The sequence below is a fragment of the Macaca nemestrina genome, chromosome 17, assembly GCF_043159975.1.
Source record: "Macaca nemestrina isolate mMacNem1 chromosome 17, mMacNem.hap1, whole genome shotgun sequence".
Taxonomy (NCBI): Eukaryota; Metazoa; Chordata; class Mammalia; order Primates; family Cercopithecidae; genus Macaca; species Macaca nemestrina.
In genome coordinates, this window is record NC_092141.1 from 49,731,146 (window position 1) to 49,745,135 (window position 13,990).

A 13,990-nucleotide genomic window follows, 5' to 3' on the forward strand; every position below is an offset into this window, starting at 1 on the left:
TTAAAAATAATGCCACAGCCAGGCACAATGGCTCATGCCTGTAATCCCAGCACTTTGGGAGGCTGAAACAGGAGGACTGCTTGAGTCCAAGAGTTTGAGACCAGCCAAGGCAATATAATGAGACTCCATCTCTATAAAAAATAAAAAATTAGTCAGGCTTGGGGCCGGGCACGGTGGCTGGCACCTGTAATCCCAGCACTTTGGGAGGCCAAGGCGGGTGGATCACCTGAGGTCAGGGGGTTGAGACCAGCCTCACCAACATGATGAAACCCCATCTCTCCTAAAAATACAAATATGAGCCTGGTGTGCTGGTGCACACCTGTAGTCCCAGCTACTTGGGAGGCTGAGGCAGGAGAATCGCTCGAACCTGGGAGGCGGAGGTTGCAGTGAGCCGAGATCATGCCACTGCACTCCAGCCTGGGTGACAGAGTGAGACTCTGTCTCCAAAAAAAGAAAATTAGTTGGACTCAATGATGCGGGCCTGTATTCTCAGCTACTTGGGAGGCTGAGGTGGGAGGATTGTTTGAACCCAGGAGGTCAGTCAAGACTGCAGTAAGCCACAATTGCACCACTGCACTCCGGCCTGGATGACAGAGCAAGACATTGTCTCAAATAAATAATAATAATAATGCTGCTATGAACATCCACATCAAGTTTTTGTGTGGGCAAGTTTTTATTTCTTTTTCAGGTATATATCCAGGAGTGGAAGTGCTGAATTACATGGTATGTTAGTCCATTTGTATTGCTATAAAGAAATAACTGTGGCTGGGTAATTTATAAAGAAAAAGGGTTTATTTTGGCTCATCGTCCTGCATGCTGTACAGGAAGCATGGTGCCGAAGCTGGCGAGGGCCTCAGGGAGCTTATGATCATGGCAGGGGTGAAGGAGGAGCAGGCACGTCATGCAGTGAAAGAAGAAGCAAGGGCTGGAGAAGTGCCATGCTCCCCCAAACAACCAGATCTTGAGTGAACTCATAGAGTGAGAACTCGCTCATTACTGTGAAAACAGCACCAGGCCATTCATGAAGGATCTGACCCCATGATCCAAACACCTCCAGTTAAGGAGGGCCTTCCAATCACCTCCCAACATTGGAGGTCACATTTCAACGTGAGATTTAGAGAGGACAAAACATCCAAACCATACCGTATGGTCACTCCATGTTATTGTATTTTTTTAAATAAGAACTTCATTGAGATAGAATTCATTTACCATGAAATACACCCTCTTGAAATGTACAATTCAGTGGTTTTTAATATATTTACCACGTTGTGCAACCATTATTATCTAATTCTAGATCATTTTCCTCACCCACCCCTGCAAAAAAAAAAAAAATTCCCCATACCCCTGAGGCAGTCAATTCCCATTCCCCACTTCCCGCATGACCTGGCAATCACTCATCTATTTTCTGTCTTTATGGATTTGCGCCAACACCAGCACAGTCGGGGAAACCCTAACCCAGCGGCGCTAGAGGAATTAAAGACACACACACAATACGGAGGTGTGAAGTGGGAAATCAGGGGTCTCACAGCCTTCAGAGCTGAGAGCCCCAAACGGAGATTTACCCACGTATTTATTAACAGCAAGCCAGTCATTAGCATTGCTTCTATAAATATTCGATTAACTAAAAGTATCCCTTATGGGAAACGAAGGGATGGGCCGAATTAAAGGAATAGGTTGGGCTAGTTAACTGCAGCAGGAGCATGTCCTTAAGGCACAGATGGCTCATGCTATTGTTTGTGGCTTAAGAATGCCTTTAAGCAGTTTTCCACCCTGGGCAGGCCAGGTGTTCCTCGACCTCATTCTGGTAAACCCACAACCTTCCAGCATGGGCGTTACGGCCATCATGAACATGTCACAGTGCTGCAGAGATTTTGTTTATGGCCAGTTTTGGGGACAGTTTGTGGCCAGATTTGGGGGGCTTGTTCCCAACAGATTTGCCTATTCCAGACATTTCAGAGAAATGGAGTCATAAAATATGTGACCTTTTGGCCAGGCGTGGTGGCTCACGCCTGTAATACCAGCACTTTGGGAGGCCGAGGCTAGTGGATCACCTGAGGTCAGGAGTTTGAGATCAGCCTGGCCAATATGGCAAAACCCCATCTCTACTAAAAATACAAAAATTAGCAGGGTGTGGTGGCACGTGCCTGTAGTCCCAGCTACTCAGGAGGCTGAGGCAGGAGAATCGCTTGAACCCAGGAGGCAGAGGTTGCAGTGAGCCGAGATCATGCCATTGTATTCCAGCCTGGGTGACAGAGTAAGACTCCGTCTCAAAAAAAAATAATAATAATTTTTTTAAAAAAAGAATATGTGACCTTTTGTGTCTAGCTTCTTTCACTTAGCATAATATTTCCAAGATTCATCCATGTTGAAGCATATATATATGTGTGTATGTATAATGTCCTTTTTATAGATGAGGCAATCAGGACTCTTGGAAGCTAAATGATTTACTCAAAGTCACACAAGTGGCAAGTGGCAGTATTAAGGTGACCAACCCATCCCAGTTCACCCAGGACTATCCCAATTTTAACACTGAAAGTCCCATATCATGGGAAACCCCTTAGTCCTGGGCAAACCAGGAGACCTGGTCACCCTAGTTGGGATTCAGTAAAAGATAAAAGAGAACCAGTGTATTCCTAGTGAGGATTCAGAATTGGCGTGCCTGAAATGCACACCAATTGTGAACACTAACTAGGAATACTTGAAATGGCTTTGTGTGATTAAAAGGTGCAGTACTCTTCAGGTGAAACCAAACCAGCGTATCCTAAAATAAGAGAAAATTTGGACATTATCTCAATATCCCCCAAATCAATCTCTGAGCTTCTTTCATTTATTTACCTAAGTCTCCACTTTAGTATTTCCCAAATTGTCCCCTAACTCCTACTCGACTTTTTTTTCCCACAATTTATTTACTTATTATGTTTATTGTATCTGTCTGTCTCTCCCCACCAGGATATAGGCCTCACAGGACCAGAGATCTCTGTTTTGTTCATTCAAGTATCCTAATTGCCTAAAAATTTGAGTGTGGCTTGTAGTAGGCCACACTCAAATAATCTTTACTGAATAATGCTTATGTGACACTTAGAGCTTGTGTCAGAATGTCTAGCTAGTACGTCTTAATATCTCCCAGAAGAATAACAGTTACAATAAAATTCCAAGGCATAATATGAAGTTTCTCTTTTTGGAAAGTTTTACGCTTCCAAACAAGCTGGAATAATAGTTCAATAAACATCCTAAACCTTTTACATATATTTACCAATCATTAACATTTCACTACATTTTCTGCTACACACATGTACACACACACAGCACACTTTTTTTGTTTTTTGAGATGGAGTCTCGCTCTGTCACCTGGGCTGGAGTACAGTGGCACGATCTTGGCTCACTGCAACCTGACAGGGTTTCACTACGTTGGCCAGGCTGGTCTCGAACGCCTGACCTCGTGATCCACCCGCCTTGGCCTCCCAAAGTGCTGGGATGACAGGCATGAGCCACCGTGCCTGGCCAGCACAGTTTTTTAAAGGTAGGATGCAGCTGTCATGACACCTCACCCCTAAATATCTCATTATGGATCTCCTAGGAAAAGGTCATTCTAGTAAATAACCACAATAGCACTCACTACAATCAGACTAAGAGATTTAACATCAATTCAAGAAGATAATTTAATATACTATCTCCAGTGATCTTAAAAATGTCTAGCAGGCTTTCCTCCTCCCATCCAGGATCTACTCGAGGTTTACATATAGTATCTGGTTATCTCCTTGGTCTCTCTTAGTCTCAAAAAATCCCCACCTGTTGGTGTTTTCCATGACATTGAAGTTTTTGAGAATCCAGGCCAGTTAGCTTGCAGATTTTTCCAGATTCTGAATTTCCTTAATTGTTCCCTTATGTTTATTTGCAGGTTAAACAATCCCAGCAGAATTCTACATAGAGGTGTTGTGTGTCTCTTAGTGCATTATAACAGGAGGCCATCCATTGCTTTACTATTAGTGAAGCCAAGTGTGATTGCTTGGTTAAGAGGGTATTCACCAGATCTGTCCGTGGTAAAGATACATTTTTCCCTTTGAATTTATTAATTTTTTATTTTGAGGTGGAGTCTCGCTCTATTGCCCAGGCTGGAGTGCTGGAGTGCAGTGGCACGATCTCGGCTCACTGCAACATCCACCTCCTGGGTTCAAGCAATTCTCCTGCCTCAGACTCCCAAGTAGCTGGGATTACAGGCATGCGCCACCACAGCTGGTTAATGTTTGTATTTTTAGTAGAGATGGGGTTTCACCATGTTAGCAAGGCTGGTCTCGAACTCCCTCAGGTGATCCGCCCACCTCAGCCTCCCAAAGTGCTGGGATTACAGGCGTGAGCCACCGCGCCCAGCCTGAATTTATTAATTGATCTGTGAGGTACAACTTTGGAACCATGTAATTATCATATTCCCCAACATCCTTTCACTCAATTATTTTATCATTGATAATAACCAGACTGAATCAATTATTACATTGGCAGTTACAAACTCAAATTCTATCATTTGACTATATTTATTAGCTGGCATGCTTCTGAATCACTGTGAATTCATAGAGCTTTTTTTTTTTTTAATTTCATTTAACAGGTTATAATCCATTATTTTTTGATGTACAAAATACATCAAATTGTCCTAACTTTGGCAAGTGGGAACTCTGATGTTTGAAAGATCTTTATAATCATCTAATGTATATGTCACAAAACATGATGAGTTTGGAGGACATAAAACTCTAAAATGTAGCTGGGTGCAGTGTCTCACACCTGTAATCTCAGCACTTCGGGAGGCTGAGGCAGGCGGATCACATGAGGTCAGGAGTTCAAGACCAGTGTGGGCAACATGGTGAAACCCCATCTCTACTAAAAATACAAAAATTACCCTGGTATGGTGGTGGGCACCTGTAACCTCAGCTATTCAAGAGGCTGAGGAAGGAGAATCACTTGAATTCGGGAGGTGGAGGTTGCAGTGAGCCAAGATCATGCCACTGCACTCCAGCCTGGGCAACAGAGCAAGACTCTATCTCAAAAAGAAATTTAAAAACTCTAAAATGTAGACTATAGTCATATATATTTGTAATTTATTTTCATTTATATATTTTTTTGAGACAGGGTCTCGCTCTGTCCCCCAGGCTGGAGTACAGTGGCACCATCTTGGCTCACTGCAGCCTCCACCCCCTGGGCTCAAGCAATCCTCCCACCTCAGCCTCCCAAGTAGCAGGGACTACAGGCACATGCCACCATCTCAGGCTAATTTTGTATTTTTTGTAGAGATAAGGTTTCACCACATTGCCCAGGCTGGTCTTGAACTCCTGGGCTCAGGCAATCCTCCGGCCTTGACCTCCGAAAGTGCTGGGATTACTGTGAGTCACCATGCTCGGCCCTATTTATATATTTTAAAAAACATTTTGGATAGTTTGTTGGCATAAAATGTTTGCTACCTGAAACAAGTTCAAAAAAATCTGTTGACAATCCCTTTGATTTTCTTAGAAGATGTATTATAGAACATTTTCTTTGAACTCTATGTTGATGTGTTGTAATAAGACTTCTTCCTAAGAAACTCAATGGATTTTGATCTTTATATGTTATTTGAGTTTGTAACAAGATTTTAAATAACTTTAACCTCAACTTTTTAAAGTGGCCCAGGAAGAGTTGGGGAGTTAATACAACTGCATTGCGTGTCAGATCGCTGTTGCATTTTCATTTCCTGAGCAATGTTGATGGACTGTGAAAATAGGAGAAAACTCTATAGAGCCCCAAATAGAAAGGCTTGGGTTAGGCTGCAGGTAGTAGAAAACCAGATAACAATGGTTTTACTCCATGGAGACTATATTTCTTCTCATGTAATAAGAAACCCAAAGGTATTCTACTCAGGGCTAGTGGAGCTGCTCAATGATATCATTAAAGCTTCCTCTTTCTCTCCACTCCACCATCCTTAGTTTGTTGTTTTTGTCCTTGTGGTCACAAAATGGCTGCTGAACCTCTAAGCTATTGCATCTGTGTTCTAGGTCAGGAAGAAGAGGGAAGGGTCATGAGGCCAAATGGAATCATCCCTATTAAGAAACTTTTTCAGAAGCTCTAAGCAGATACTTCTGTTTATAGCTTTTGGCTAGAATTGGAGCACATGCCCCCTTACTTGCAAAGGAGTCTCTAGTAGAAGAAAACAAAGGAGAAAGGGGCTACAGCCAGGCACGGTGACTCACGCCTGTAATCCCAGCATTTTGGGAGGCCAAGGTGGGTGAATCACGAGGTCAGGAGTTCGAGACCAGCCTGGCCAAGATGGCAAAACCCCATCTCTACTAAAAATACAAAAATTAGCTGAGTGTGGTGGTGGGCGCCTGTAATCCCAGCTACTCGGGAGGCTGAAGCAGGAGGATCACTTGAACCCATGAGGCAGAGGTTGCAGTGAGTCAAGATCGTGCTACTGCATTCCAGCCTGGACGACAGAGCAAGACTTCATCTCAAAAAAAAAAAAAGAGAGAGAAAAGGGAGACTACAAATAGCTTTTTGATACCCAGTAAGACAGTATCTTCCACAGTCATGTAAATAGCAAGGTATCCTTAATTGACGTTTCAGGAAAAAGAGATATAAAGAAGTTAACATGGTCATAGTCCGTGTGTCTGCTACTCATAAAGCAAAATCACTGGAACATGTTCTATGTACTACTACTTCATTGGGAATGTAAAGATTGAAATTATATACTGCCAGTCAGGCAGAGTGGCTCATGCCTGTAATCCCAGCACTTTGAGAAGTTGAGGCTGGTGGATCACCTGAGGTCACGAGTTTGAGACCAGCCTGGCCAACATGGTGAAATCCTGCCTCTACCAAAAATACAAAAATTAGCCGGTCATGGTGGCGGGCACCTGTAGTCCCAGCTACTTGGGAGGCTGAGGCAGGAGGATCGCTTGAACCAAGGAGGTGGAGGTTGCAGTGAGCCAAGATCCCACCATTGTGCTCCAGCCTGGGTGACAGAGCAAGACTCTGTCTTCAAAAAATAAATAAATAAACAATAAAATAAATAAAATAAAATGATATACTGCTTCATTTGCTCTCTTTAGAACACATTTTTGAAAGCTCCAAGTTGGAAGTTCTAGGACTCTGGACAATCAAGTGTACTCAGCTTCATGTTGCCTCTTCACTACAGTTTCTTTTCTGTTTTTTTGTTTGTTTGTTTGTTTTTTGAGACAGACTCTCTGTCACCCAGACTGGAGTGCAGTGGCTCAATCTCAGCTCACTGTGACCTCATCTCAGGTTCAAGCAATTCTCCTGCCTCAGCCTCCCGAGTAGCTGGGACTATAGGCGCATGCCACCATGCCCAGCTATTTTAAAATTTATTTTATTTTATTTTGTTGTGTTTTTAGCAGAGACAGGGGTTTCACCATGTTGACTAGGCTGGTCTGGAACTCCTGACCTCTGTTGATCTGCCCACCTCGGTCTCCTAAAGTGCTGGGAATACAGGCATGAGCCACTGTGCCTGGCCTCTTTTTTTTTTTTTTTTTTTTGAGACAGGGTCTTGCTCTGTCACCCAGGCTGGAGTGCAGTGGCGCAATCTTGGCTCACTGCAACCTCTGCCTCCCAGACTCAAGCAATCCTCCCACCTGAGCCTCCTAAGTAGCTGGGACTACAGGTGCGAGCCACACAACAGTTTCAAGTCCAATCAAAACACAGAGGAATTGAACCACTCCACTGAAGTAACTATTTCAGTCAGAAATATGTTCTTGGCCAGCCATGGTGACTCACCCACCACTATGGGAGGCCAGGGCAGGAGGATCAGTTGAGCCCAGAAGTTTGAGACCAGCCTGGGCAACATGGCGAAACCCTGTCTCTACAAACAATACAAAATTAGCCTGTCGTGGTGATGCATGCCTGTAGTCCCAGCTACTTGGAAGCCTGAGGGGAGGATCGCTTGAGTCCAGGAGGTTGAGGCTGCAGTGAGCCATAATGCTGCACTCCAGCCGGGGGGACAGGGTGAGACCCTGTCTCAAAAAAAAAAAAAAAAAAAATCAGTGTTGTCACTCAAAATATAACTTAAAAACCATAGCGATATTACTCTAATTCCTTGTCTTAATAGGCAAAATATAAACATGTAAATTTTTTTTTTTTTTGAGATGGAGTCTGGCTCTGTCGCCCAGGCTGGAGTGTAGTGGCCGGATCTCAGCTCACTGCAAGCTCCGCCTCCCGGGTTTACGCCATTCTCCCGCCTCAGCCTCCCGAGTAGCTGGGACTACAGGCGCCCGCCACCTCGCCCCGCTAGTTTTTTTGTATTTTTTAGTAGAGACGGGGTTTCACCGTGTTCGCCAGGATGGTCTCGATCTCCTGACCTCGTGATCCGCCTGTCTCGGCCTCCCAAAGTGCTGGGATTACAGGCTTGAGCCACCGCGCCCGGCCGTAAATTTTTAAAAATAAAACTGTTGCATTAGGCTACAAGCTCTCTTACATCTTCTACATCTGAGATTGGCAAACTATGGCTTACAGGCCAAATTTGGACTGCTGCCTGTTGTAAATAAAGTTTTATTAGAACACAGCCATATCCATTAGTTTATGTATTGTCTAAGGCTGCTTTGTGACTACAAAGGCAGATCTGAGTAGTTGTGATGGAGACTGAATGGACCTCAAAGCCTAAAATACTTACTATCTGGGCTGGGCATCATAGCTCATAACTGTAATCTCAGCACTTTGGGATGCCAAGGTGGGTGGATCACCTGAGGTCAGGAGTTCAAGACCAGCCTGGCCAACATGGTGAAACCCCGTCTCTACTAAAAATACAAAAATTAGCCTGGCGTGGTGGCGGGCACCTGTAATCCCAGCTATTCAGGAGGCTGAGGCAGGAGAATCGCTTGAACCCGGAAGGTGGAGGTTGCAGTGAGCTGAGATGGTACCACTATACTCCAGCCGGGGGCACAGACTGGGACTCGGTCTCAAAAAACAAAGAAAGTAAAATACTATCTGACACTTTTTATAGAAAAAGTTTTATTTATCTTTTTAAATTTTCATTTATTTATTATTTATTTATTTATTTATTTATTTATTTATTTAAGACAGAGTCTCACTCTGTTGCCCAGGCTGGAGGGCAGTGGCACGATCTCAGCTCACTGCAACCTCTGCCTCCCAGGTTCAAGCAATTCTCCCTGCCTCAGCCTCCCAAGTAGCTGGGATTACAGGTGCCTATCACCATGCCTAGCTGATTTTTTTTCTTTTTTCATTTTTTCTTTTGTATTTTTAGTAGAGACGGGGTTTCACCATTTTGGCCAGACTGGTCACAAACACCTGACCTCAGGTGATTCACCTGCCTTAGCCTCCCAAAGTGTTGGGAATACAGGTGTGAACCACGGCACCCGGCCTATTTATTTATTTATTTTTAAGACAGGGTCTTGCTCTGTCATCCAGGCTAGAGTGCAATGGCACCATCACGGCTCATTGAAGCTTTAATCTCCTGGGCTCAAGTAGTCTTCCTGCCTCAGCCTCCCAAGTAGCTGGAACTACAGGCATGCCCCACCACATCCAGCTAATTTTTTAAATTTTTTGTAAGATGAAGATGAAGAGATGGAGTCTTCCTGTGTTGCCCAGGCTCTTCTCGAACTCCTGGGCTCAAACAACCCTCCCGCCTCGGCCTCCTAAACTGCTGGGATTACAGGTGTGAACCACGGCACCCGGCCTATTTATCTTTACTTTGCATATATTAGGTGCTCAATAAATGTTTCATGATTTATTGAACGAATATATTGGAGCTTTCCAGTTGGACATAAAAAATTAACAAACTAGCTCTTTATATACATTTCTAGGCACGATAGTCAATTTTAACAAATCATAACACAAAGCATTTTACAGTTCCCCAATTTACCTGGCATTTGCTCGTTTCCTTGTCATTTGTTATTTAGAAGAAGACCACATGCCTTGAAAAAATCGTGTTAGTGCTTTAGCATTCCAGATTGCAAAATCCTGTGTATTCAAGTTTTCAAAGAGTTGGCCTTTGAGCTAAATATGTCTCATTGATATGTTTTATTTTGCTCACAGAGTACTGTTGTTTGTTTTTAAGCAACATTAGCTGCCAACATTTAAAAATAAGGTGACTTCACATAATAATCCAAGTTTCCCGCTTCTCCTGAAAATTTGAAAGATCTAGCAATGTGGGTACACGGTTTGGTTAGGCCCATAATCACCTGGGCCTGGTTGCTTCTGCTTCCTTAGATGGAGTGAGTACTCTCTTGTTTACCACAGTCCCCACCACTCCCAACAGCCTTACCTCTGGCTGCTTCCATCCAGGTACCATATCTGTGTGGCCTTTCTATAGACATTTGTATTTCGGATCCTTAATCTAGGGGAGTATAATTTGCTACAAAGGCCCCTGAACTGCAACAGTAGCTGAAAACCATATATTTGCTTCATTTTCCAGACTTGAAAACAGATTTGTCCGTCTAAAGACAAAACAGGAAAGAATGACAATGCTATTAAGATGATGACTTTCATTCCAGCTAAAAGGCAACTTCATCCTCCCACCCCCTCTTTCCTTTTTCAAACAAGCCTGAGGACTTCACCCTCTTGCCTTTCCGTTATTCAGCTCCTTCCACCCACTCCATCTCCTGGTGTTGTTTACCTCAAACCCTGGGGTACTGCCTCTCTCCAGTTCTCTGCTTCCTTGCTGACCTTAAAAACAACCTTGGTCATTTTTGTTTTTAGAGTTTTACTGCTAATCGCTGCAGCGAAACAGACAGGAAATAACAGTACAGAGGAAATTATAAAGTTTAGAAGACCTTGTAGTTCTTAGTCATAGTCCCTGATTCCCTTAAAGCGGTGGCACCTGGAAGTGCATTATTTTTAGTCTCTCCTGTTAGCTGGTGGATGGAGAAGAGAAAGGAAGAGTCTACCCTGCCTTGATAGAAGAGGAACCACTAGGTGGCAGCACAGGGCGTGTCTTTTCAGGTCTTTCTGCAACAGGCAGGCGGATGTGAGGCACCAAATTTTCTAGGAAGGGAGAACTTAGTACCATATCCGGGCAAGCATTTGGGCTGAGACCAATGGGATAATACAAGTCAGCCAAGAGACTCCAGTCACATTGTGCTGTCAAGTAGCCAGCGGTGGAATTCTTGTCTCTTGGCCTTTCTCCTGATAAGTTGGCTGTTAGTTAACCTGTTGGGGCTGCTAGGAATCTTCCAGCCCAATACCTTCATTTAACAGATAAGTAAACCAAGGTCCTGAGAGATCTGACTCTCCTTTTTTTTTTTTTTTTTTTTTTTTGTGAGACAAGGTTTTCCTCTGTCACCCAGGCTGGGGTGCAGTGAGGCAATCATAGCTCACTACAGCCCTCAACTCCCAGGCCCAAGAACCTCAGCCTCCTGAGTAGCTGGGACCACAGGCGTGCACCACCAGGCCCAGCTATTTTTTTTTTTTTTTTTTTTTTTTTTTTGAGACGGAGTCTCGCTCTGTCGCCCAGGCTGGAGTGCAGTGGCCGGATCTCAGCTCACTGCAAGCTCCGCCTCCCGGGTTCGGGCCATTCTCCTGTCTCAGCCTCCTGAGTAGCTGGGACTACAGGCGCCCGCCACCTCGCCCGGCTAGTTTTTTGTATTTTTTAGTAGAGACGGGGTTTCACTGTGTTACCCAGGATGATCTCGATCTCCTGACCTAGTGATCCGCCCGTCTCGGCCTCCCAAAGTGCTGGGATTACAGGCTTGAGCCACCGCGCCCGGCCAGGCCCAGCTATTTTTAAAAATTTTTGTAGAGATGGGGGGCAGTCTTGCCATGTTGCTCAGGCTGGTCTCAAACTCCTAGCCTCAAGCGATCTTCCCAGCTCAGCTTCCAAGGTGTTAGGATTACAGGTGTGAGCCATGGCACCTGGCCTTGACTTTCCTCTTGTTGATGTCATGCTAGGAATCCAGCCAAGTGTCTTTCTGGTTTCATTAGTGCCAGCTTATCCTTCTGGTCTGTGCCTCCCAGTTAAAAAGCATTTATTGGCTAGGATCATGCCTGTAATTCCAACACTTCAGGAGGCTGAGGTGGGAGGATCACTTGAGCCCAGGGGTTTGAGACAAGCCTGGGTAACATAGTGAGACCCTATCTCTATTTAAAAAGAAAATAGAAAAACATTTATTGAAGTCATTTAGTATGGTTCAAGACTAATTTTCCTAGCTTCAGAGGTGAAACTAAGAGGGAATTCTTTGCCTCTGATGAAGTGGGACTTTCCACAGGAAACAGAGGCTTACCAGGCACAGGAAAATAAAAGCTTTATGTGTGCTTCCAGCTACCTAACCCACCTGGGGGAAAAGCTAAGGCCCCTGGTCCAGAAGGGGGTGTTACAGCTGTCAGCACTCTATGAAGGCTAGACTGTTTTCCCTTTTTATGGGATCAGCTGGTGTAATTGTGGCATTTATCAAGAGAATCCTAGCATTGCAGGGCTAGGCCATGCATACCCAAAATAACTCACCAATCTTCTCAAATTACATTAGTAAAACTATTTGTATTCCTAGATTTAAATGCGAATTCAAACAACTGCACTATAACAAAAGCATGTCCTCAGGCTTCAGTTAATTTAGGGGGCAGTCTAGTGATCAAAGAGGAAATGCCTTATTGCAAGGTAGAATATGCTTGAAGGGCTTGGGCCTCAGAAGGGAATTTTAATTTTCCTAAAATACTACCGAAAGTCTTGCTTGCTTATGTTGAAGCACTATTCTGGGAGTTACAAAGCCTTGCCACTCAAAAGTGTGGTCCTCCAACCAACAGCCACACTGAGGTTGGCAATGCAGAATCTAGCCAGGCATGGTGATACACGCCTGTAGTCTCAGCTCCTTTGAGAAGCTGATGTGGAAGGGTTGCGTGAGCCCAGGAGTTCGTGGTTGCAGCTGTGACTGCACCACTGCACTCCAGCCTGGGCAGCAGAGCAAAACTCCATTTAGAAAAAAAAAGGAAAGAAAGAAAGAAAACGAAGGAAGGAAGGAAAGAAAAGGAAGAAAGAAAGAGAGAGAAGAAACAAAGAAAGAAAGATAAGGAAATGCAGGATCCAGGTCCAACCCATTCCTACTAAATCAACTCTGAATTTTAATAAGAAGTGTTTAACATTAATAAACATGTAACAGTTAACATTAATAAGCATATAACATATAACAGTAATAAGCATTTAACGTGTTTGTTAAAGTTTAAGCAGCAGTGCTTTAGGATATCCAAGAGAAAAGGCCAAGAACAACAGCAACCAAACAAACCATACCCTTTCTCCTCCCAAACAGTCCCCACCTTAAGGAGCTCGTAGACTGGTTTAGGAACACAAACCACACATATGGAAAGTTGTATGAAAATGATCATTAGGTGGCTCACGCCTGTAATCCCAGCACTTTTGGGAGGCCAAGGCGGGTGGATCACAAGGGCAGGAGATCGAGACCATCCCAGCTAACACGGTGAAACCCCGTCTCTACTAAACACACACAAACACACACACACAAAAAATAAAAAAAAGAAGGATGTCATTAATGCTGTGTGGGCTCCCCTAGGACGTGTAGGACACACACATTTGGAGAGGGTGCAAAAGAATGATTACAGTTAAGAGGCCTGGTGCGGTGACTCACGCCTGTAATACCAGCACTTTGGGAGGCGGAGGCAGGCAGATCACTTGAGGCCAGGAGTTTGAGACCAGCCTGATTAACATGGTGAAAACCCATCGCTACTAAAAATACAAGAATTAGCCAGGCGTGCTGGCGTACACCTGTAATCTCAGCTACTCAGGAGGCTGAGGCAGGAGAATCGCTTGAACCCAGGAGGCAAAGGTTGCAGTGAGCCCAGATAGGACCAGTGCACTCCAGTGCATTCTGCCTGGATGACAGAATGAGACTCTGTCTCAAAAAAGGAAAAAAAAAAAAAAAAAGACTGATTATAGTTAAGGGGGTCAGTCTGGGCAGTCTTCCTGCAGGTGGTGAGATTTTCCTTGGCTCTTGAATAAGGTGATAAGCATGTATTAATGGAGATGGAAAGGACAGAGAAGGGCATTGCAAGTGGACAGATC

At 44.2% G+C, this 13,990-nt stretch overlaps 1 long non-coding RNA gene across 3 annotated transcripts in view; it reads left to right on the top strand.

The window, feature by feature from the left end:
• Nucleotides 1-13,990, top strand: part of LOC105476840 (uncharacterized) — a 167,900-nt gene that overhangs the window by 116,932 nt on the left and 36,978 nt on the right. The window contains exon 9 of one of the 3 annotated variants that reach the window (XR_011615691.1): nt 689-723. The exons of the other annotated variants lie outside the window; for them this stretch is intronic. This is a non-coding gene — a long non-coding RNA (uncharacterized lncRNA). The remainder of the gene's footprint in view (nt 1-688; nt 724-13,990) is intronic. 3 annotated transcript variants of the gene reach the window in all.